At 39.7% G+C, this 25682-nt stretch overlaps 1 protein-coding gene and 1 long non-coding RNA gene across 2 annotated transcripts in view; one reads left to right on the forward strand and one right to left on the reverse strand.

Annotated features, from left to right (window-relative positions):
• The window catches only part of LOC130679255 (uncharacterized), a 215667-nt gene that overhangs the window by 100216 nt on the left and 89769 nt on the right, over positions 1-25682 (forward strand). The gene's annotated exons all lie outside the window — the stretch shown is intronic.
• LOC130679004 (uncharacterized) lies at positions 6025-16547 on the reverse strand. Its single transcript, XR_008991998.1, has 4 exons — positions 16443-16547; positions 13715-13846; positions 10331-10432; positions 6025-6207 (listed from the first exon to the last, which is right to left on the reverse strand). It is a non-coding gene; the product is annotated as an uncharacterized LOC130679004 (long non-coding RNA).

Genomic DNA, 25682 nt, shown 5'->3' on the forward strand with positions numbered 1-25682 from the left:
GACGCCTTTCTCTTCTCCGCTGCCTGTGTCGGTTACCCACACTCCTGGAGCAGCCACCGGGTTAATCCCCTAAGCTGCTGTGGACAGGGTCTCCATCAGAGCAGCTTAGAGCCATGCGGGGAGTGGCAGGCATGCCGGGTGCGCTCCCCCTACAAAAGCGGCACCCCTGCCTGGCAGCTGTGTGCTGGCAGCAGCCTTTGGGTCTGGCCCGGGCGGTGTGTGTCAGACTGGGATTCTGGGTGGCTGCTGGGGGCACGGCTGCTCCTGGGCCACTCCGCCGCCGGCTCCCACAGGCCACTCCTGGGCCTCTCTGGTGCCACTGCTGGTGCACGCAGGCCGCACTCAAGCCCCTCTGCCGCTGCCGCAGGTGCACACGGGCCTCTCCTGTGCCCCTCTGGCACCGCCGCTGTTGGCACACATGGGCTGCTCCCGGGCTGCTTGGTCACCGCCGCGGCGGGCTTGCGTGGGCTGCTCCCGGTCCCCTCTGATGCCGCCACTCCTGGTCTCCCACTACTGGGCCGGTGTGTTGGGGTCCGTGCCAGATGGGGAAATGACTGGCGGGCTGCTTATTGCTATGAGGGGCTTCAGAGGTATGCTGCTGCCCAGGGAGTTAGGGCGCCTAAAGTTCCCCAGGATTCCCAGCTGCTGGCTAAGTGTGCTGGAACGACTTAGTCCACTTGTGGGGTCCCTGTCTCTTTAAGACTTGCAAAAAGCACTCGCTTTTCTTTTGTCTCAGGGGTACCGGTTCCGGGGACGTGCCCGTACGTTTTGCTTTTCTGTTTCTCTAGTATCCAACACCCCGTGCACTGTGTGTCTGCGCTCCAGGTGCGGATTTCTAGAGCTGCTGGTTTAGCAGTCCTGGGCTTTCATTCCCTCCCCGTTCTGACTCCTTTCTTCACGCCCGGTTCTGGGTTAGGGGGGCATTTGGGTCCTGCTGGCCGCAGCTTGTATCTTACCCCCTTCGTGTGATGTTGAGTTCTCGCAGATGTAGATGTAGCCTGGCTGTTGTACTCTATCCACTGGTGTCTTTTTTCGGAATAGTTGTATTTATTGTATTTTCATAAGTATATTTGTTTTTGGGAGGAGATTTCCACTGAACTACTCACGCCACCATCTTGACTCTGCCCTCCAGACCTAAGCTATTTTTATCTCTCTAAGAGCAACCTGAAGTCCCAGGTCTGCACTGTCCAATATTCTAGAGTAGAGGTCTGCAAATGTGTTTTGAAAAGGGCCAGGTAGTAACTACTTTAGGCTTTTTGGGCTATACATTCTGCCACTGCTACTCAATTCTCCTATTGTAGCACAAAAGCAGCCATTCCTAAACAAATGGGCACTCTGTTTTAGACAATGTGTCTAAGAAAGTAAAATTTGAATGTCGTGTAATTTTCACATCACAAAGTGTTATCCTTCATGTGACTTTTTGTCAAACTTTGAAAAATGTAAGAAACATCTTTAGTTCACAGGCCATACTAAAACAGGCAGAAGACCACATGGCACCCCAGGGCCGCAGGTGATCGAGCCTTCTAATGTTTCATGCTAGGAATATTCTGGAATTACCAACCCCCAGAGGGAGGAGCTCTCAGATTTGCTCTGTGAATTCAGAGTAAAAACCTAATATTGGGCCTTTGTAAATGTCTAGAGCTGACTAGGTTAGTCCAAATTACCCTGTGCAAAAGAGGTTCGCAGAAGTGTGAAGCATAAACACAGACTGACTTCTTCTATTTTACCTCACCAAGGCGTGGCACCTCCCTGTTTCATGAGTGACTGCAAAGCATTAAAAAATAAGGAGTCCATTTCCTAACCTAAACTCATCCTTCCTTCACTCTGATGCCCATATCATCAGAATCCTTGGGGCCATATTCCACCGGGCAGTTTGCAGGGGTTATTGTAATTTAACAGAATTGACCACTTCCTTTCCCTTGAAACTTACTCTCTCTGTCCCCTCTCTAAGATTTTTAAAATATTTTCATCAGTTCTTTTGTCCAATTTTTCTCCGTTTCTTTTAGCTTTTCCTCTTCCTCTGTTTATCCCATAAATATTTTTTATTCTTTAGGGTTCTATCTTGAGCCAGCATTTTTTTTCTTACCCATGGTTTCAAATACTGTTTTATGCTGATTGTCCCAGCCCCAGATTTCCAGTTTGAATTTCCATGCTGATCTCTGGACTCTATATTCAGTTCCCTCCTAGATAATATATTTGGATGTTCTATTGGCATCTCAATTGAATATGTCCAAAACTTAAGTGACCCTCTTCCTTTCTGATCTTCTGCCCACTATGAATTCCCTACCTTAGACGGCAGCGGTACCAATCCAATTTCCCATGTTTCCAATAGTACAGGATCTCCTCAGCCAAGGCTGCTCTGGTGAGAAAGGCAAACCTCACTTACAGAGGTGAACTCTCTGGCCCTTCCCCCTTCCTAGAGATGATTGGATATGGACAGATGTTTAACCCACTCTAGATCAATCAGATTATCTCCTAGGATTATCTTCAGCAATTCCCAATGCTCGGCCTAGGGCTCGTGCAGCAATAGGCTTGGAAAAGAGTAGAAAGTTGGTCTACAGAGAGTGAAGTTGTACACAAAGAAAGGCAGGGAGAGTAGAAGAAATGGCCTTGGACAGAGGAAACTTGACTCTGGCCTCCCAACTCCCTGCCTGCCTGTGCCTCGCCTGAAAGCTGCCTGTGTCCTTGGATCCCCACCCTCTGCATATAAAGTAGTTTGCCTCTAAACTTTTGTAATTAATTCCTGTATTAAATTCCTTTGATTATCCAATGTGAGTTTTGTGTTCTTGGCTGCACCCTGACAAATATAAACACCTTTGCAAAATAGCACATCAAGGTTGACATCACTAAAGGTGTGCCTATGTTTCACTGTATGAATGTTCTATGAATGTTCTAACATTTATTTAATCATTTGGCTATTGATGAACATTTAACTTGTTTCCAAGTTTTTTGCTAACACAGTTGGTGCTGTAATGAACGTATCTGTATATATATGTATTTCTATAGGACAAAGTAAAATTGCTAGGAGTAATATTGCTAGGTGAAAAAAGGGGGTATGTATATTAAAAATAGAATTGATATTGCCAGATTTCCCCCCAGATGTGTTCCAATCTATACTTTCAACAACTGTGTGCATTAAGAGTGCCTGTTACCCTATCCACTGGGCAACTCTTGGCCAATAACATAGTGAAAAATGTTTTCTTGCTTTCATTTGCATCACTTTACATTCTGAATGAGATTAGCTATCCTTTCATATCCCTACTGGCCACTTGCATTTCTTTTTCTGTGAACTGCCTTGTAACTGGTTTTATTTTTTGGTTTATATCATGATCTTTATCTAAAACAATAATAAAAAGCAATATCAATCAAGACTGCATATCAGCCCATTCTGTGACTACACCATAATTACTCTTGTATTACTGAATGTTTAGGTTGTTTCCAATCTTTTCCTTAACACAGAATTTTAGATGAGCCGTTATTGGGACAGAAGGGTATGTGTGTGCGTGTGTGTGTAAGGTTTTTGAGAAGCATCGCCAGGTTGCCCCATGAAAAGTTCACTCCAGTTGGCACTTGTACCAGCAGATATGAGGATGCCTGTTTCCCGATACAAAGATATTCAGCCCACAGATACCTTCTGGGGTCTGTATCCTGAACTACATGTAAGATGATTCCCCTGACTTGCTTCCCTATTAGTTTCCAGAATTGCAGGCTTGTGGCAGCTCAGTCTCCAGCATGAGCAGATTCCTTTGACCATCATTGTGAAGTTAAAAATATAGACTAGCTCTTTTTCCATATGTTCTCTTTATTCCACAGCTATCTATTGAGAATCTGTTCTGTGTCAAGAGGCTTTTTCTTGCCCTGGAGATCTCCCGTGAAAACGGTGAGAGCCACAGTTATATCAAACGAGAAATACCATCATACTTAGAAATGGCTTGAGTTTTGGAGAAAGCCCAATTATAGACTGTGTGAACTTGGGCAGGTTGCTTAATTTTTCTGAGTCTCAGTTTTCTCTCGCATTCAATTGAGATTACAAAACTGATGTTGGAGGACCTGACGCCCCAGCACATGGAGGTGTTAACATAGGGATTAAAAGTGTAGACTATCTAGTCTGACTAATATGGTTTGAATCATGTTTGCACTGCTTACTGGCTTTATGACCACAGACAAATTATTTAACCTTCCTGTACCTTACTTCCCTCATGGGTAAAGTGGACATAATTATACTTACCTCACAGTGTTATTGAGTAGGTCAAATGAGATGATAAATGTAAGGTACTTATCATAGTACCTACTAAGTGCTCAATTAATATTAGTTATTTTTCTTAAAGAATTTTATTATATGATTTGCATACAGCCATACCTCCTTGTATTGCACTTTGGTTTATTATGCTGTGCAGCTACTGTGTGGAAGGAACTGCAGGTGAGGTAGAAATAGCAAAAGGACTAGAGCTGGAAGTGGGGCTTGAAGATGTGACTGACTTGCTGACTCTCATGGTAAAAATTGAAGGATGAGGAGTTGCTTCTTATGGATGAGCAGAGAAAGTGGTTTTTTGACATGGAAACTACTCCTGGTAAAGATTCTGTGACAATTGTTGAAATAACAAGAAACAATTTAGAATATTCCATAAATTTAGTTGATGAAGCAGAGGCAGAGTTTGAGAGGATTAACTCTAATTTTGAAAGAAGTTCTACTGTGGGTGAAATGCTATCAAATAGCACCTTGTGCTGCAGAGGAGTCGTTCATGAAAGGGAGAGTCAATCAGCGTGACAAACCTCATTGCTGCTGTCTTATTTTAAGAACTTAATCCAGCTGTCTTAGCCTTCAGCAGGCACCACCCTGATCAGTCGGCCATCATCAATCAGCCAGGAAAAAGAGGATGACTCCCTGAAAGCTCAGATAATGGTGAGCATTTTTTTAGCAATAAAGTATTTTTAAATCACTTAATTAACATTAATAATTAAATAAAAGATTTAACTTCTTTTAGACATGATACCATGTCTAAGAGTGTACTTAATAGCACACATAATAGACTACAGGGTAGTGTAGACGTAACTTTTCTATGAACAGAGAAATGAAAGAATTCATTTGACTCACTTCATTGTGGTGGGTGGCCTGGAACCAAATCCACATCCCCGAGGTCTGCCTGTATGGTTATGGGCTGAACTACAAAGCGCATATGTTGACGTCCTAACCCCCAATACCTCAGAATGGAAGTGTATTCAGAAATAAGGTCTTTTAAGGTGGAATTAATTTAAAATGAGGTAATTAGGGTGAACCCTAATCCAGTATGTCTGGTGTCCCCATGCGAAGAGGACATCTGGACACAGACTTGTACAGGGGTAGGATGCCGTAGAGATGAAGGAGGAAGGTGACCACCTAGAGGCCAGTGAGGGGACTGGAACAGACCTTTCCCTCCCAGCCCTCAGAGGGAGCCCACCCAGCTGCCGCCTTGGCCTCAGACATCCAGCCTTCAGAGCTTGGCACTTTGGTACAGCAGCCCTAGCGAACTGATACACACCCCATAGACGTCACCCATTTTAGTGTACAATTGAATGACTTTCCCTAAACTAACAGAGTTGTATTATTTTAATATTAGAATATTTTCATCACTCCTAAAAGAAAGCAGCCAGTTTACAGTCACTCCCCATTCTCATCTTTAGGTCCAAGCAACCACTAATTTTCACTCTGTCTCTATAGATTTGCCTTTTCTGGGCATTTCAGTTAAATCATCTCCAATGAATAGGATAATTTATATATTAAGAGTCAGCCCATTCTATATCCTGATTGTCTATTTGTTAAAACTTCTTATATTGAGTCCAAATCTACTGTCCTGTAACATACACAGTAACATATTTCTATTTGTAATATAAGTAAGTCAAAAACTATTTTATGTACCACAGAGTAGTTGAAAAGGGATTGAAATACTCAGCCAAAACCACCGTTGTAATCATAAATTGAGAAATTATCACTTTGTTTTTAGCAATTGGTAAGGAAAAGGATTGACAAAAGAGACTATAAGGATTGCATATCAACTATATTTCAATTAAAAAATAGAGAGAGATTATGAGGGAGAATGCTTTTTTGAGTCGCAGGAGGATAAACAGCCCAGGAAAGATCTCCATAGACCTGCTAATGAGAAACGTTTCTCCGTGGTGAGACCTGAACCGACAAGCCATTCCTCAGAGCTGCTCAGGCACATCTGAAAACTAAGCGGGACATTAGGTCAAGACCACATGGGCGGGGCCACACCCAGATAGCGGAGCATCCTTACTGCCAAAGACAGTGTTGACGCTGCGCAATGATAGGGCTTTGGGCAAAGTCCCTTTGTTGAAAAGCTCCATTTAGATGTAATCTATATAGGGCATTATGTCAAACTTGCAAATGAAGAATTCCTTGCTTTTCTCACCTAGAAGAGTTGGCCTCCTGGTTAACCTTACCAACCTAATAGTAATGATAAATTGAAACTATGTACTATGTACATATGCAGGCATCTGTAAACATTTCTTCAAAAATCTTTATTAAGCACCTGGTGAGTGCCAGGTACTGTTCTCAGCACTTGAAAGTATATCAGTGAGTAAATAAAGGTCTCTGCACTATGGTGCTCGCATTCTAGAAGAGAAAGTCAGAAAATAAACATTAAACATAGTAATAATAAGTAAGTTGACTGAAGTATTGAGTTGGGAGTGTTAAGTTTAAATGAGAGCAAGGCAAGGAATTTGGGAGTGCTGGGGGTGAGCACGGATGAGGCTGCAATTTTATATTTTTACTTTTTTCAAAAGCAATTTAGTGAAATATAGTTGACACATACAAAGCTGTACATATTTACTGTATAAACTTGATGAGTTTGGTGATCCGTAAACATCCTTGAAATCATCACCACTCTCTATGCCATAAACATCACCTCTCAAAGTTTTCTTCTGCTCTCTTTATTTATTTAGTTATTTTTCTCATGAGGTTGCATTTTTATTTTTTTATTTTTTTTATTTTTGATTAAGGTGTTATTGATATACACTCTTATGAAGGTTTCACATGAATAAGCAATGTGGTTACTACATTTACCCATATTGTCAAGTCCCCCCATACCCCAATGCAGTCACTGTCCATCAGTGCAGCAAGATGCCACAGATTCACTATTTGCCTCTTCTGTGCTTCACTGTTTTCCCCATGACCCTCTACACCATGTGTACTAAACATAATACTCCTCAATCCCCTTCTCCCTTCCTCCCCACCTACCCTCCCACACCCCTTTGGTAACTGCTAGTCCCTTCTTGGAGTTTCTGAGTCTGCTGCTATTTTGTTCCTTCAGTTTTGCTTCGTTGTTATATACCACAAAGGAGGGAAATCATTTGGCATTTGTCTTTCTCTGCTTAGCTTATTTCACTGAGCATAATGTCCTCCAGCTCCATCCATGTTGTTGCAAATGGTAGGATTTGTTTCTATCTAATGGCGGAATAATATTCCATTTTGTATATGTACCACGTCTTCTTTAGCCATTCATCTACTGATGGACACTTAGGTTGCTTCCATATCTTGGCTATTGTAAAAAGTGCTCCAGTAAACATAGGGGTGCATATGTCTTTTGAATCTGAGAAGTTGTATTCTATGGGTAAATTCCAAGGAGTGGGCTTCCTGGATCAAATGGTATTTCTAGATTTTTAGTTTTTTGAGAAACTTCCATATTGCTTTCCACAATGGTTGAACTAGCTTACATTCCCACCAGCAGTGTAGAAGGGTTCCCCTTTCTCCACATCCTCTGCCAGCATTTGTTGTTCTTAGTCTTTTCGATGCTGGCCATCCTTACTAGTGTGAGGTGATATCTCATTGTGGTTTTAATTTGCATTTCCCTGATGATTAGCGATATGGAGCATCTTTTCATGTGCCTGTTGGCCATCTGAATTTCTCCTTTGGAGAAGTGTCTGTTCAGCTGCTCTGCCCATTTTTTAATAGGCTTATTTGCTTTTTGTTTGTTGAGATGCATGAGCTCTTTATAGAATTTGGATGTCAACCCCTTATTGGATATGTCATTTATTAATATTCTCCCATACTGTATGATGTCTCTTTGTTCTACTGATAGTGTCCTTTCCTGCACAGAAACTTTTTAGTTTGATATAGTTCCACTTCTTCATTTTTGCTTTTGTTTCCATTGCCCGGGGAGATATGTTCATGAAGAAGTTGCTCATGTTTATGTCCAAGAGATTTTTGCCTATAATTTTTCTAAGTTTTATGTTTTCATGATTTACATTCAGTTCTGTGATCCATTTTGAGTTTACTTTTGTGTATGGGGTTAGACAATAATCCAGTTTCATTCTCTTACATGTAGCTACCCAGATTTGCCAACACCAGCAGTTGAAGAGGCTGTCATTTTCCTATTGTATGTCCATGTCTCCTTTATCATATATTAATTGACCATATATGCTTGGGTTTATATCTGGGCTCTCTATTATGTTCCTGTGGGTCTATGGGTCTGTTCTTGTGCCAGTACCAAATTGTCTTGATTACTGTGGCTTTGTAGTAGAGCTTGAAGTCAGGGAGCATAAGTCCCCCTGCTTTATTCTTCCTTCTCAGGACTGATTTGGCTATTCGGGATCTTTTGTGGTTCCATATGATTTTTAGAACCATTTGCTCTAGTTCATTGAAGAATGCTGTTGGTATTTTGATAGGGATTGCATTGAATCTGTAGATTGGTTTAGGCAGGATGGCCATTTTGACAGTATTAATTCTTCCTAGCCAGGAGCACGGGATGAATTTCCACTTATTAGTGTCCTCTTTAATTTCTCAGAAGGGTGTCTTGTCGTTTTCAGGGTATAGGTCTTTCACTTCCTTAGTTACGTTTATTCTAGGTATTTTATTCTTTTTGATGCAATTGTGAATGGAATTGTTCTCCTGATTTCTCTTTCTGCTAGTTCACCATTACTGCATAGGAATGCAACAGATTTTGGTGTATTAATTTTGTATCCTGCAACTTTGCTGAATTCAGATATTAGATCTAGTAATTTTGGAGTGGACCTTTTTTTGTGTTTTTAAAAGATAAGATGACACAAATGATTTTTGTAATTTCTCTTTATCCCCCAAGGCAATGATTCTCCTGGCTAAAACAGGGACTGGTCATTGATCCTTGGTACATTAGAATGCCTGAATTGAATAATAAGTATATGTTTAACTTTTTCCAGAGCTGCCAAACTGTTTTCCAAAGTGGTTATACCATTTTACATTCCCACCAGCACTTATCCTTGGCTCATGATATGGTCAGTTGATTGTTGACCATATGGTTGGCTTACAGCTTACTATAAATTCTTCTTAAAAGACATTTTAGGAATTTTACCTTTTAACCTTTGAGCCTCAAGATGGAGGTTTAACTTAAAATGTAGTCCCTCTTCATGTTTCCTATGCTGGCTCACTTTCAGATATGTTCCATTGTTTCAAGGATGTATATGTATGTCAAAACTTGTCAACTTGTCAACTTGTACACTGTAAATAGGTGAAGCTTATTTCATGCATATTATACCTCAAAAAAACTGTTTTAATGAAACACTAAGATACCACTTCCTACTCACCAGATAGGCTACCATGAAAAGTTTTGGTAATACCTAGAGTGTGGAGAAATGAGAACTTTCGTCATTGTTTGGGGTAGCCTAAATATGCATGAGTATTTTGGAAAACTGACAGGATTTATGAAAGGTAAACAAACCTATCTCATGACTGAACAATTCCACTTCTGGGATGATACTCAAGAGAAGCAAATGCATATGTCTACCAAACACATGTGCAAGACTGTTCATAGTAACTTCATGTTTACAAACAAATGAAAAACAATCCATCAGTATTAGAATGGATAAGTTGTGGTATATTTATACAAAAGAATACAACACAGAAAAAAAATGAATTACTGTTACAGAGTGGTAACACATGATGAATCTCAAAGACGTCAGGTGGAATGAGATGAGCCACACATGAAGAAAACATGCTCTCTGGTTCCATTTTTATGAGGCTCAGAATAGGAAAAACTAATGGTAAATCAGATCCAAATAGTAGCTACCTTTGGAGAACTGTCGATTGGAAGGAGGCTAAGTGAACCTTCTGGGTTGCTGGATATATTCTCTACGTTGGTCCCCTTGTTGATTACATAGAAACATGTAAGAATTCCTTCAGCTGTACACTTAAAATTTGCAAACTTTACTAAATGTAAGTTATACAGCAATGAAAATTCAAACAGCAGCAGCATAAATGGCCACTCAGATGTCATGATTTACAAAGGGAGAAGTTGCTAAGGAGAAAAAAGGATGTGTAGAATATAATTCCAAGAAACAAGGCAGTGGAGGCTTCACTCACCAAGGATTTCTGATTATAAATATGTAGTTGTTCCTGCAGTTATAGGGGTCAAAGGCAGGCTGCCCCAAGATGCACCATTTTGGCAGGCAGATTATGTCAGACCTGAAAACAATCAAGTCCCAAAAGACTCAGAAAGAAATTGTGTCCTTCCTCTTAACAGTCTAAAAAGAGTTTACACAGAGGGCCTGCTCCATGAATAGCACTCTCTCCATAGATAGCTACATTGTAATATGAACTATGAGTGGTAGACAAGGAGGAATTTAGCAAAGTCTATCTGTTAAAATTCCTTCCTGTATGCAGTTGTGACCCCACAAACATTTATTTGCCAAACATTTACTCCTGTGAATTGCTGTGAATTGCTTCCCTTTCCCTTTGAAGTCCCAGAGCCCTGCTCCCTTTCCTTAGTTCAAGATGACAGATACATATCATTCATTATTCCTGGCTGACTTTGGAATCTCATGTCTGCGTGGATTCCCCATAGGTACGGAGATCTGATTTTCTCCCGTTAAGCCACCTCATGTCAATTTGATTCTTAGACCAGGTAGAGGGCAGAGAAAAAGTTTTCCTCTCCAACACTGTATCTCAGGAATTTTAATTGGCTCTGACTTCTCCCTCCCCTAATCCTGGTTGTCTATATTTATCAGGAGATATAATAGAATTATTTTTGAAAATTGGAGTTCCTATTTATTGTTGTAAATGTTAGGGGAATCAAACTGTGGTATGAATGTTTCACTTTTCTAAGTTAGGAACTTACAGTTCCAGCCCAGGCCCTTTTTTCTGAGCTGAAGAATCCCAGGATCCAGCCACCTACCAAGCATATCCACTTGAGATCTCAAACACAGCACACTCAGAACTGGACTCATCATCTCCCATGCACCCTCTCATCCTCCAAGTTTATCCACCATCCTGCATCCCCATCACTGACCCACCAGAAACTCAAAAATCAAGCTAGTTTTTTTTTCCTTCTACCTTATATTTCCCCACCCAAGAAATCAAAAAATTCTGTTGATTCTGATCCCTCATATCTCTTACCTGACCCCTCCTCGCTATACCTCCTGCCTTATTTTATCTTGGCCTTTCACTGTTTCTCATCTGTTGTAACAGCAACCCCTCAAAGAATGATTTGCAGTCCACAGTCCTGCTAAGAGACCATGAATTAATCAAAAATGAGAGATTTCATTTTCATGGACTAATGGTGCACAATTCCATGTATTTGTATATACACCAAAGGATTAATTATTAATAACTACCTAAGTGAGTTACTAAGTATTACTGAAACTTTGTATTGGTAAACTAAAATTAGCACAGTAATAGGATTTACTGATTACTCTAAACTGTATTCTACAAAGCCCACCTGATTACAATGTTATGGTACATAAATAGGTGGAATTACCTAATTTTCAGAGAGGATCCCTTGTTATTAGTGTCATGGTTTTCAGTTCCTGCCTTTTTGATTTTTAATCCTAATTCCCCATAAACGTAAATTTATCCTACTGAACTTCAGGTTTATAGCTAATACTTGAAGGCGTATGTGCATTTTGATTCAAATAGTGATCATTCACAGCCCTAACGCTGAAGTAGATATACATATAATCCCACCAAACTTTGGTTTTAAAAAGACAATGTCTCATCCTCAGTACTTTTTCCTTAGGACTGATTACTTCTCACTCAGAAAGTAGTAGTATGGTATGTAAGTTGTAGGATCATTTCTTCTCTCTGCAAAGTGGACGTTTGAAGATCACCATCTTTACTATTACCTTGCCTTTAATTCCTGCCTTTCTTCTCCAAACACACGCACACTATCACTTTAGTCTATAACTACCAAACAGTAATCGTTTTTACAGAAAAAAAAAATTCTCCTGCTCAGAATATTTCAGTTTTTACATTGCTTTCAGCAATGATTATTAACGGATTTTAGGTACTTTTCAATTTAAGAATAAGTGGATAATAAACAAAATTTTTGGTTTAATTTGACAAAAACATACATATACAATTCACATGTAATTTTGTATAATTGTGGAGATTTTGCAACACCAATGAAGCCCAGCCATATTCTAGGGATTCCCTCAGCCAGTCAACATAGTTTAAAAAATGGAATCTCTGAATAGAACGATATATCTTTTGCCTACCTTACCAAACTCCTCATTTTCACTCCCTACTTCCAAAGGAATTTCCAGAACTTATTGTTATCTCTTATTCCTCCTTTTCATAAAAAAAAAAAAATCTTTTAATTTTAGAATAGTTTGGGATTTATGTAAAAATTGCAACAATGGTACAGTTTCTATATACTTCATGTTCCCCTACTATTAAGTTCTTACATCAGTGTGATATATTTGTTACAATTAATGAGCCAATATTGATTTGTTATTGCTAACTAAAGTTCATACTTCATTCAGATATCCTTAGTTTTTACCATATGCTGTTTTCCTGCTCCAGGACGCTATGCAGGGTCCTATACTGCCTTTAGTTGTTGTGTCTCTTTTGGCTCCTCTTGGATGAAAGAGTTTCTCAGGCTTTCCTTGTTTTTGATGACCTTGACAATTTTGAGTACTTAGTAGGTACGTTGTAGAATGATCCTTGATTGGAATGTGTCTGATGTGTCTCTTATGATTAGCTAGAGTTAAATGTTTGGGGGCGGAAGGCTGCAGAGGTAACGTACCGTTTTCGTCACATCATATCCAGGATACACACTATCAATATAATTTATCACTTGATATTAGCCCTAGTCCCCTGGATGAAGTTGCACTTGTCAGGCTTCTCCAGTGCAAAAGTATGATATTCCCCCTTTCCATTTCCTACAGTATTTCCTACTGTATTCTTAGGAAGAGAGTCACTATGCAAAACTGACACTTAGGAAATTAGGAGTTATATTCCACTACCTTGAGGGTAGAGTATCTACATAAATAACTTGAAATTCTTCCACATGGGAAATTTATCTATTCTCCCTTCCTTTTATTTTTAAATATGTTTGCCTCTATCAAATGCTTATATAACAAAACAATATCGAAATTAGAATGGCTTAACACACAATTTATTTCTTGTCCATACCACAATGTCTACCATAGCTCAGCAAGTGGTTCTGGTCCATGTAGTTCCTCAGGCACCCTGGCTGACAGATGCTCCACCATTATGTAGCTACACCTTCTGACACATACCACTTCACCAGTTGCTAAGGCAGACAAAGAATGCTAGAGTGTTTTGCACTAGTAATTAAATGCTTAAGCTTGGAAGTGACACCTGTCATATCTACCCATATCTCATTGGCCAGAATTAGTTACATAGCTCTGCCTGACTATAAGGGAATAGGGAAGTATAATTCTACCTGTGCCTAGAAGAAAGAACCAGACATGGGTGAGCACTAGAAGTTTCTACCACATCTCGTACCTCAGTTGTCCACCAAACATCTTATTCTTCCTCCAATTCTCATTAGCTGAAATGCTGTGAAGGTTTCACTGTGTCTTCCTCACAGATGTCAAATCCCCTGCATGTTTCATCAGCCCTTTGTGAAGACCAACACTAAAGCAAATATTATATTGAATTGTAATTACTGGTCTGTATGTCCTATAGAGGAAACAATCATGCTTTTCCACCTTGGTATTCTCAGCATTGATACAGTGCCTATTCCATAGAAGATATTCAATCAACATTTATTATGTACTTAATTAATGAATGGACAAAGAACTCAGCTTTATAACTACACAGAACCTTCTTCCATAATACCATTACTCATAAATAATTTCTTGGCAATTGAAATAGAAAACTTTTTTCACTTGCTAACTTTAAATACAGTGCTGAGTCATGCCTTCAATTTTTTTAAACCTGCTTTCCCGTGAGGAATAAACATATGTTCTTATTTCTGATTTATTCCAGGGGCTTGAATTAACTCTATAAAAAAGTTATTCTCTTACTTTTCAAAATTCTGCGCTACCTTTTGTAGCCATATTCTAGTGTTTCAGACGAACATCCTTTCCATAGTTTGTGGTTGGTTTTAAGTTGCATGTTTGTTTTGCTTTGTTGAATCAGTGGTAATGTCAGAAACCTGTTTCAGCACATGTGGTCAAGAGAGGAGAAACACCTTAATAGTAGGTGGAAAGCATATTTTGCACAGTGGATTTACCACTTTTGTTGAGTATCTACATTGTACACTGAGAAGGCAGAGGAGAAGACTTACAGTGTAAGCCCTCAGAGCTCATGATGATGAATGTAAGGACAATGTGATAGTAAACTACAATAAAGGACAATGATGTTATGGATGACATGTGACTGACAAATGTGTGGTATAAACACCAAGTCCTCTGAGTTCCAGACTGGCATGCTCTGGTTGCAGAATATGTTGGAGGAGAGAGAAACTGGAGGTAAGGAGACTACTTAGAAAGCCATGTCATGGTGCCATCATGAAATTCATGTCTAAACCATTTTTCACACACTGCAGTACACAGAGATGTTTAACTTGCAGTGTAATTGAATTTCTTACATAAGAAAGATATTTTAAATACAGTTCTTCTGTATTTAGGTTTATTTTATTCCTATTATTTTTCACAAATAGTAGTTTGTGTGTGAGTAAACTTTTGTATTTTAGAAGATAGTGTACTTATGATGAAACTTGATAATATTTTAAGTCCCTAGATGTTAAAATATCTATTCATTTTCTTAAAGCAGATTAGAGTTTACCATTCTATATTTTATAACTTCCCTAATTTACTAAGTTACTCTTTAATTGAAAATCATTTTAAATCAGCAGTCAAGGAAACTATTTTCCAAAACAAACATGTGAAACACTGACATCAGCCCCTGTCATTTTGGTGCGGTCGTTGAGAGACCCGGGTGTAAATGCACTGTGTTTGTGAGTTCAGCTTTTGTTTGACTGAGCTGGAAGTACCTGTTCCCATGCCAGCAACTGGCCGCCTGGCAGCGGGATTATACTGACCTGAGTGGGGGTGGGGGGTGAGAAGATGGAGGAGCTGCATCCCAAACCACTTAGAGTGATGCCCAAAAAGAGAATAACATTATATCCAAATAAATGTGTACATGCACATTATCGTTAATAAGGTACTTAGCATATTACCTTCTTTGCTTGTTAAGGGTGGCAATAAGATGTTCATTCGTCCAGAAGGGGACAGAAATACACATATGTGATCTCATTTCCCTATTTGCAACAATTTCTTCTCCCCCAACATTTTGTGATGTTACCAGAGCTCATTTACAGACTGAATTCACTGATTTCTAGTTCAATCAAAAGAAATTTAGTGAATATGCAGTTGCATTTGCACAACAGGGCATACGGTACCTTAAACCCAAAGATCATACTTAACAAAGAAATGAAATCAGAATACTCTTCTGAAAGAGGAAGTCAAAATGGGAACATTTCCATCTCTTTGCAGACAAGACTACATTTTATCTCATTTGAAAAATCAGTTAGCTATTTCGTTATAGTTTCTCAATGTTGAATGCCCAATTATTGTGTAAATCAGGAAACAAGTTTTGTCCTTGACTGATATGGGAAGGAATATAATTTTTTATACTGTGAGAAGAGGAAGTGTGATCCAGCCAAAGGTCTAACTGCACTGGCCCTGAAGCTTGAAGATAGTAGAAATAATTGAGTATTCAGAGTATTCCCAAAAAAATCAAAAGCCATCCAAAATTATTTTACTAGTTGCTCATACACCAAGCACACTGATTTGTAAAATAGCCTCTAATTGTTCAGTAGCAACTAAGAGGTGTCCGGCCAACCTCTTAGAGAAAACTCATACTTTAAACATAAGAATATAAAATGGATTTACACAACTAACAGGCTCTGAAGTCAGGTAAGAGGTAGGCAAAGAAGTTATAGCTTTAAGGGGTGAGAATTGGTTTTCAATAGAATTTCTTCTCTTTCCTTTTCAATTGTTACAAGGTAGTGTGGTAGACTGAAAAGACCATGGAACTGAGTCCAAATCCCTAATTGCTGTATTTCTCCAAGCATGTGACTTCACTTCTCTGGAACACATATTATTTTCACTTGTAAAATGAAAATAAGACCTACCAATCAGACTCCTGGAATAATTATAGGTAATAGTTATTAAGTGACTAATACTTTATAAGCATTCGATAAACAGAAGCTGGTATTATTTACCTCTCCTTTTTCCTTTAGCCTCAAAGAGTCTGGGTAGAAACCAGCCTTGGTCATGCATACCTAAGTGTGTCTCGAACGCCCTCACTTCCTGCACAGCCACCATCATTGCCATCTGGCCTGCCTATCAGTCCTCTAGCTGCAGACGCCAAGTCCAGCGCTAGAGGGATTTAAAAAAAATACTTTGATCTTGTTACTCTCCAGTTTAATACTCATGGATAGCTTCCCTTTGCCTTTGGGGTGAAGCCTAAACCTCTGTCTTTGTGATTAAGAGCAGAGGTCTCGCCCTGCCTGCTCCAACATTCTCTTGGTCATGTTTCACCAGATACCTCTGCACTTCTCTTTGTGTCTGCCCAGCAGATTGGGGAAACAGGGGGCATGAAGGCAGAGAGGAGGGTAAGAGCATGGCAAATACCAGGCTGGTAAAATCTCTGTAGCTGGCCATTAAGTCCACAGAAGATCCCATTAGGCTAGTGCTGTGACTTAGGCTTGGTGATCGAGTGATGGGTTTCAAACACAGTGACTTGTGGCTCTATGACACAGCACAGGAATTCCAGATTCAGGTAACATAGTATTGGCAGTATAGTAGAAATAATTCCTCTGGTGCATGTTAAATAGTACTATTTCCTCTGAGTGTGACCCAGTCACCTGGCTCCAAATACAACAGCAAGACTATGAGGTAAATTAAATGTGGAAGTGAAATGATTTCTGGAGTTTGGATGGTATCCAGAGAACTGGGAAAGAAATTACCTTGCTTGCTTGATCTATTTTGCAAAAAACAGGAGCTTGAATCATGTGGATATGGAGAGCTAAAAGATCAGAAAGTAATCCCTAAGCTTTGGGGGAAAATACACTGGTCTGGATTAAGCAAACTGAAATCATTTCCAGAAGGGTGAAGAAAATGCCACCTTTGGATTGGGGTCAAGCCCTGTTTCTGCGGCAGGAAATGTTCCCACAAAAAGTCACTAGGACCCATACTGGACTTGCAGGGAGCAGCTGTCTGGGGTGCTGGTCCTGTTTGATACACAGCTAGATGAAGGGCAGCTCCCATAGTTGAGTGAGAAATTATTCACCTTAACCTTCTAGCATATGGGCTCCCCGAACAGCCAGAAGATGCACCCCTCTGGCCCCAATACCTCCCACAAGCTCCCCCTCCCTGCATGTTCTCTGAGGAGCCATGCCCCATGGCAGTGATGAGCCTGGGTTCTGGGCATCTCTGAGCCAAGCCCACAGGGACATCATAAGCTGAGTAATGAGGTCTCCCTGGGTCCTTAAGGGCTGCAAGGAACTGGCCCTGCTTCATGGGCAAGAGGCTATTTATGCACTGTGACAACACCGATGCTGATGACTCCCATTAATGCAGTTTTGATTTACCACATTCTGAGGCTGTGTTTTTTTCATACAGTTTTTCATGTCCCTCATGTACTAACACAAATGGATTTTAATTATTTATTATTAATAGAGAAAACAAAATTGCAGGAACAAAACAATAACAAAATAGTGGTGGCATGAATTATAGTGAAATAAGGCCATAAAGATAGAGAGATCTGTCCCAATGGTCTAAGTCAAGGAAAAGCACAAACTTCGGCTTACCCCCAGGGTAAGCCTGAATCATGGAACCCAAGAGCCATTTTCAGGAAGACAGTTTAATTTCTAGGGCTCTGAGGCACCGTCTCATTTTTCACTCTCCAATCACATTCTAATTAGAGCAGGCAAGTCTAGATGACGCAGTGTCCTGGGTGTAAGTATGTAATTCCATAAATGGGTGCAAGGAACATCACTTTGCTTTACTTTTCTAAGCCAAGCACAATTTGCCACTAAGCCCCACTTCCCCAGTAATGGGGCAATGATAGTCTTTTTTTTAACTCCTTTAGCTGATACCCTGCCCAGGAGCTTCCAAGCATCTCAAGACATTATGACGCTCAGAAAACTTGAGGAAGACTTCAGAACTCCCGCCTGTCCCGGCTGTGACTGAGATGTTCAGCCACTGCTTATTGCCCGAGCTGATGAGGCTCATTTAAAGGCAGGACGCTCCTTTTCTGAGCTTCACTGATTCCCAAGGCTGGGTCATTAGTGGTCAATTTCCCCGGCAGCTACATGCCATGCAACACACCTGCCACTGCTCTGGGTCCTACGTGGGAATGGGATGCAGGGCCCTGCCATTCAAGTGTGCTACTGTTATGGAAAAACTGGAGAACCTGGGGTGGATCACTGACAGAAGAACCAAGCGGCACTCAGAGGCCTTAGAGGGTTGAGGTTTTATTGTACACTGGCGGGCTCACAGAGGAGTAATCTCCCAAGGACTGAGCCATGAGCCCAGGCAAGAAGGGGAGCAGTTTATATTATTTTGATATGTGGCATTCCGGGGTGCACAAGGCAAAAGAGGAGCCCAGAGGAGGGGAGGAGGAAGCTGGGAGTGCTCTGCTGACTTTGCCAACCGGAGGAAAATAGCGTTTTGCTGACCTCGACGGTCATGCTGAATATTTTCCTTATCGCTACCACTGTCATCTTAGATATGGCCAGATTTGCCTCCCCCATCAATACTCATATTCTCAGGGGAATCTCCTCCCATTTTCCTCCAGTAATGAACTTATAAAATTTTGCAGTTAGGGACCACGAAAATGAGAAACCGAGTCAAAATGTCATTTTAAGCAGAGGGCTTAGACTTTCTCTGGAGACTAAGGACCAAGTTGGCACTCCCCTGTGCTTTTATTGTGTTACAGCAAGCAGAAAGACAAGCATCTATTAATGATTATAGGATGTATTTTTTTCATCGAGCCAAACAACTGCAATCTAAATATGTGTTTTTTAAGTCCCTCTTATTGAGACAGGGACTGTGGGTGTAGTCAGAGTAGGGTGAGGGCCTCCGGTAAAAGCTGGGTAGGATATTTACAGTCAGAGCAATGTAACAATGGGCAAAGAAGTCCCTACTGAAACTCTGTGTTACACATTATACAAAGTCAAGATCACACTAATTCTCTAGGGTAAAAAAGATACCAGACTTAGGAATATAGACAACTTCAGTGAGATCAGTTAAATGTCAAAAGGCCAGGAGCAACTTGGCCTGGAATGTTTGAGTGTTTCACAAGTGAAGGTATCACAGCATAACCTGTGACTTACTGTAAACAGCCCTAGCAAACAGACAACAACCCAGCCCACCTTGAGGGTAACACAAGTGGTACAAGTCCACACCCTAAGCCTTTTTTTTCACATTCCCCAAAATCCTCAGTTGCCTATAAAACCCCTAGACAACGCACCATCACGGGCTCTCTTGTCCCCTCCTGGCATGAGTCAGCATCTCTGTCCTCTCACTGTATCTCTCAATAAAAGCCTCTTCCTGGCTCCCCTATCTTGGGTGTTTGCTAAGTTCATTCTTCGACTCAGCAAACAAGAACCCCCGGCATCATTATGTTGAGTCAAGTCATCCGGTTAGGTGAGTTTCACAGCATGTTCCTTAAGCTTCAGAAGGATCACGAGAACTGTTTGCAGTTCTTGTCGCACACTGCTCATGACTCACAACAGATTCCAAGGTGCAACACATATTATTCTTTTATGTTAGATTAGTTTCAGCTACAAATCAAGCTTCAACAGAAAACATATTGTTCTTTCTCTTAGATTAGTTTCGGCTGTAGATGAAGCTTAAGCAGGAACTAAATTACAGCTAGGTTAACTGCTGGGGTATCTACAACTAAACAAACAACACAAAAGTCTGGATAGGATGTAGTGTTCCATGGGTTTGGCAACTTGTGTTTTATTCCAAGAAATAAAATGCCAAACTTGTGAGAGTCGTTTTTAGTCGTTTTAAAATATTAACTATGCAATAAAAATGATCCTGCAGAAACAGCACTGTACTGAGGTATTCTCTGTAGTTACTTTTTATATAATTTATTTGCCATTTTAATGCAGGTCATAAAGCTCAGTGAAAATTAATATTTTAATTGAAATTTGAGAGACCACTGATCTGGGTAAGATGAGCTGTACTGGAGAAAGATGATTATAAAAGTTAAATGACAATATCTCAGCATATCACTGAGTTCATGTATGCAGAGGAATATTGAAGATTTCAAAAGAGTTACACTTATTTTAGTGATTCTGCTTTGTTATAAAGGAGTTAGGAATATTGTTTACATGAAGCTTATTTGTAATAACACATTACTTTGTAAATAATAAATTTATAATAGTAACAAAAAATTAGAGCAGGAATCAGGCTGAATAGCATGGTATCATGCTATATACCTATTAAAATGGCAGGCACTGTGTCATGTTCTTTTGTGAAAAGTGTGTATTAAATAAGTTTAAGGAGAAAGATGGAGACATAGTGAATCCACACAAAGCAATTTGATGAAAATGAATGTTAGTCCAGGATTAAAGCTCATTTTTCCTTGTGTAAAATGTTCATTTTTTTCCTTAACAGTTTTTCAGATTCATAATATAATAGGAAAAAGTTCTTGTTTTGGCTACAGTACTGATACCAGGGTTTTTGTTCACAGAGCCAAAGAGTGAACTTTGCAAACCCTCAAGGTAGGAGAGCAAGGTAGAGGCTTTTATTTAGAGATAAGTGAAAGGACAGAGCTCTTGGCTCCTGCCAGGAGGGGACAAGAGAGTCCATGGTTGGCTTGTTGTGTTGGGGTTTTACAGTCAGTTGAGGATTTTCAAGAACAGGGGTAAAGGGCTATGGGTTGCAAACTTGTAAGACCACCTGCCCTGCCACCAAGGTGGGCTAGGTTGTTGTCTGTTTGCTTGGGTTGTTTATAGTTGAGATTGCTTACCAAAGTAGTCTTTTGCCTAGGTTGCAGATTACTTGATTATGATTAGAGAAGGGAAAATAGCACCTAGTTAGAATTAACATAAACTGGACCTTTTAGCAGGCTAAGGTAAATTTTACATTGTCATGATGTAATTGATACAATAAAGTGACGATTTATGCTGCGATACTTTTCTTTATCTGCAGAACACTCAAACATTCCAGGCCAAGTTGCTCCTGGTCTTTTGAGCTTTAACTGATTTCACTGAAGAATGTCTGTATTCCTAGTGGTGTATGCAAATCTTTACCCTAGAGAATGAATGTGACTCTGACTTTGCATAATGCTTAACACAGAGTTTTGATAGGGACTTCTTTGCATATTGTTACATTGTTCTGACTGTAATTATCTTGCATTGCCTTTTTTTTCAGAGGCTTTCACCCTATTCTGACTGCACCCATGGTCCCTGTCTCATTTTCCCCTCTACAGATGGAGGCCCCAGCTGCTGCTAGGTAAAGGGGGCAACAACTGCTCTGGCTGCTTCATGCTGAGAAGGGGCACAGTTAGGGATGCAGCTAGGTCTCCATCACTGGTTAGTTGAGAGGGCTTCGGAAAATGGGCACTTCTATTACGATTCCATTTCTATTATTAATTGCAGTTTTATGGCTTCTAGGCAAGATAGAGCAAATTGTGTTATTAGGTTAAGTAGCAACATCTGGAGTTGGGTTCTCCATTCTGGAAGAACAAACTTGACAAGGAGATTAAAGAATGCATGGCTAAATATAAGCATTAAGAATAGTAAGATTCTAATTGAAATGATGGGAGAAAACAAACTTCTGGAGAATTATAGCCAGATATTTTGGAGAAACTAGAATTCTGGATTTAGTATATGTCCCAATGACTAGTATTAGGATTTAGTATACATAAGGCAGCATTACTGAAACAATACTTTCCTCTAAGTCACGTTCATTTTTATTATAAGTAACCAGATTAACAAAGTAATTAACACTTGGCTTGATCATTTGCATAAGTGCAGCAAGAACAGCAATTGATTATATAGGCCTTTTTAAATGTGCTTTGCTGCAACTTTTTTTTTGGTATCATTAATCTACAATTACATGAGGAACATTATGTTTATTAGACCCCCCCCTTTACCAAGTTCCCCCCCACAAACCCCATTACAGTCATTGTCCATCAACATAGTAACATGCTGTAGAATCACAACTTATCTTCTCTGTGTTGCCTTCCCCGTGCCTCCCACCACATTATACATACTAATCGTAGTGCAACCTTCCTTATCCCACCCCCTTATCCCTCCCTTGCCACCAGTCCTCCCCAGTCTCTTTCCCTTTGGTAACTGTTAGTCCATTCTTGGGTTCTCTGATTCTGCTACTGTTTAGTTCCTTCAGTTTTTTCTTTGTTCTTATACTCCACATATGAGTGAAATCATTTGGTACTTGTCTTTCTCCGCCTGGCTTATTTCATTGAGTATAATACCCTCTAGATCCATCCATGTTGTTGCAAATGGTAGGATTTGTTTTCTTCTTATGGCTGAGTAATATTCCATTGTATATATGTACCACATCTTCTTTATCCATTCATCTACTGATGGACACTTAGGTTGCTTCCATTTCTTTGCTATTGTAAATAGTGCTGTAATAAACATAGGGGTGCATCTGTCTTTTCCAAACTGGGCTGCTATATTCTTAGGGTAAATTCCTAGAGTGGAATTCCTGGGTCAAATGGTATTTCTATTTTGAGCTTTTTGAGGAACCTCAATACTGCTTTCCACAATGATTGAAGTAATTTACATTCCCACCAGCAGTGTAGGAGGGTTCCCCTTTCTCCACAACTGCACCAACATTTGTTGTTGTTTGTGTTTTGTATATAGGTGATCCTTACTGGTATGAGGTGATATCTCACTGTGGTTTTAATTTGCATTTCTGTGATGACTAGCGATGTGGAGCATCTTGTCATGTGTCTGTTGGCCATCTGAATTTCTTCTTTGGAGAACTGTCTGTTCAGCTTCTCTGCCCATTTTTAATTGGATTGTTTGCTTTTTGTTTGTTGAGGTGCGTGAGCTCTTTATATATTTTGGATGTCAGCCCTTTATCGGATCTGTCATTTATGAATATATTCTCCCATACTGTAGGATGCCTTTTTGTTCTATTGATGGTGTCCTTTGCTGTACAGAAGCTTTTCAGCTTGACATAGTCCTACTTATTGATTTTTGCTTTTGTTTCCCTTGCCTAGGGAGATATGTTAATGAAGAAGTTGCTCATGTTTATGTCCAAGAGATTTTGCCTATGTTTTTTTTCCAAGAGTTTTATGGTTTCATGACTTACATTCAGGTCCTTGATCCATTTCAAATTTACTTTTGTGTATGGGGTTAGACAATGATCCAGTTTCATTGTCTTACATGTAGCTGTCCAAGTTTTGCCAACACCAGCTGTTGAAGAAGCTGTCATTTCCCCATTGTATGTCCATGGCTACTTTATTGTATATTAATTGACTATATATGTTTGGGTCAATGTCTGGAGTCTCTATTCTGTTACATTGGTCTGTGGGTCTGTTCTTGTGCCAGTACCAAATTGTCTTGATTACTGTGGCTTTGTAGTAGAGCTTGTAATTGGGGAGCGAGATCCCACCCACTTTATTCTTCTTTCTCAGGATTGCTTTGGCTATTCGGGGTCTTTGGTGGTTCCATATGAATTTTAGAACTATTTGTTCCAGTTCATTGAAGAATGCTGTTGGTAATTTGATAGGGATTGCATTGAATCTGTAGATTGCTTTGGGCAGGATGGCCATTTTGACAGTATTAATTCTTCCTAGCCAAGAGCTTCAGGTGAGTTTCCATTTGTTAGTGTCCTTTTTAATTTCTCTTAAGGGTGTCTTGTAGTTTTCACGGTATAGGTCTTTCACTTCCTTGGTTAGGTTTATTCCTAGGTATTTTATTATTTTTGATGCAATTGTGAATGGAATTGTTTTACTGATTTCTCTTTCTGTTAGTTCATTGTTAGTGTATAGGAAAGCCACAGTTTTCTGTGTATTAATTTTGTATCCCACAACTTTGCTTAAGTAGTTTTGGAATGGAGTGTTTAGGGTTTTTTTATGTACAATATCATGTCATCTTCAAATAGTGACAGTTTGACTTCTTCTTTACCAATCTGGATTCCTTGTATTTCTTTGTTTTGTCTACTTGCCGTGGCTAGGACCTCCTGTACTATGTTGAATAACAGTGGGGATTGTGGGCATCCCTGTCTTGTTCCTGATCTTAGAGGAAAAGCTTTCAGCTTCTCGCTGTTCAGTATGATGTTCACAATGAGTTTATCATATATAGCCTTTATTATGCTGAGGTACTTGCCCTCTACACCCATTGTGTTGAGAGTTTTATCATGAATGGATGTTGAATTTTGTTGAATTCTTTTTCAGCATCTATGGAGATGGTCATGTGGTTTTGTCCTTTTTGTTTATGTGGTGGATGATGATGGATTTTCTAATGTTGTGCCATCCTTGCATCCCTGGGATGAATCCCACTTGGTCATGGTGTATGATACTCTTGATGTATTTTTGAATTTGGTTTGCTAATATTTTGTTGAGTATTTTTGCATCTATGTTCATCAGGGATATTGGTCTGTAATTTACATTTTTGGTGGGGTCTTTGCCTCGTTTTGGTATTAGGGTGATGCTGGCTTAATGGAATGAGTTTGGGAGTATTCCCCCCTCTTCTATTTCTTGGAAAAATTTAAGGAGAATGGGTATTATGTCTTCTCTGTATGTCTGAAAAATTTCCGAGGTAAATCCATCTGGTCTAGGGGTTTTGTTCTCGGGTAGTTTTTGATTACCACTTCAATTTTGTTGCTGGTAATTAATTGGTCTGTTTAGATTTTCTGTTTCTTCCTTGGTCCGTCTTGGAAAGTTGTATTTTTCTAGGAAGTTGTCCATTTCTTCTAGGTTTTCCAGCTTGGTAGCATATAGGTTTTCATAGTATTCTCTAATAATTCTTTGTATTTCTGTGGGGTCTCTCATGGTTTTTCCTTTCTCATTTGTGATTCTGTTGATGTGTGTTGATTCTTTTTTTCTCTTAATAAGTCTGGATAGGGGCTTATGTATTTTGTTAATTTTTTCAAAGAACCAGCTCTTGGTTTCATTGATTTTTTCTATTGTTTTATTCTTCTCAATTTTATTTATTTATTTTCTGGTCTTTATTATGTCCCTTCTTCTGCTCACTTGAGGCCTCATTTGTTCTTCTTTTTCAAATTTCAATAATTTTGACTTTAGACTATTCATTTGGGATTGTTCTTCTATCTTTAAATATGCCTGGATTGCTGTATACTTTCCTCTTAGAACTGCTTTCACTGTGTCCCACAGAGGTTTGGGCTTTGTGTTGTTGTTGTCATTTGTCTCCATATATTGCTTGATCACTATTTTAATTTGGTCATTGATCTGTTGATTATTTAGAACCATGTTGTTAGGGCTCCATATGTTTGTGAGCCTGTTT

This window comes from Manis pentadactyla, chromosome 10, assembly GCF_030020395.1.
Source record: "Manis pentadactyla isolate mManPen7 chromosome 10, mManPen7.hap1, whole genome shotgun sequence".
Taxonomy (NCBI): Eukaryota; Metazoa; Chordata; class Mammalia; order Pholidota; family Manidae; genus Manis; species Manis pentadactyla.